The sequence below is a fragment of the Prinia subflava genome, chromosome 3 (assembly GCF_021018805.1).
Source record: "Prinia subflava isolate CZ2003 ecotype Zambia chromosome 3, Cam_Psub_1.2, whole genome shotgun sequence".
Classification (NCBI taxonomy): Eukaryota; Metazoa; Chordata; class Aves; order Passeriformes; family Cisticolidae; genus Prinia; species Prinia subflava.
Window position 1 is genome coordinate 47,240,826 of NC_086249.1, and position 826 is coordinate 47,241,651.

The following is an 826-nucleotide window of genomic DNA, read 5'->3' on the forward strand; positions in this document are numbered from 1 at the left end:
CCGCCGCCCCCTCCTCGCCTCGCCTCCCCGAGCACAGACCGGCCCCCGCCGGCCCGGCCCGACCCGCCCCTGCCCCCGGTGCCCCGGCCCCCGCCGCCGGGCGGGTCGCCCAGGGATGGCGGTCGGTGCCGCTCCGCCCCGCGCTCGGAGCCCCGCGCCTCCGGCGGTGAGCACCGCGCGGGCAGCCCGGCCCCGCCGCCTCCGCCCCTCCTCACCCTTGCCCCACTCAGCTCTGCCCTCCACCCAGGCGGCCCCGGCAGCCGAGGCTTCCCGGAGCCCCTGGTTGCATCTGGAGGGTCCCTTTCCCCTAAATCCCCGGTATCCGAAGTCAGCGTGCGCCTCGGGCGCACATCCCCTGGCCCCTTCGGTGGGTCCAAGCCCTCAGGGGACCAAGGGCCTCTCACCCCTCCCTGTCTCACTCTCGCCTATCTCAAACCAGGCTGAAATGATCACAAGTGCTGTTGACCTGTACTGTCCAAAGAAGCAACACAGTTCAGTCATGTTAAAGGAATGGGTTAAAGACACAACAGAGGTGTGCTGACACCTGGCTGCCAGTGAAACCAGCTCAGAGCCTTCTCATCTCCCACATGCAGCCAGCCTGCTAAAGACACATTTCTGAACCCTTGGTGAGGAACACCTTTTGGTGTTCTCCATGTCTCAGCTTACATTCAGTATCAAAACCTCTTCTTCGTAAAGCCATGCTACAGTTTGTAGGCATTTTCTTTCTCATGGTCCTCTCGGGGTCCTGTTTAGGCCAGATATAAAAGTGAGTTGAAGTCCAGCTGGGGCTTTGAGGAACATGGGAGAATGACACAGATCCATCTTG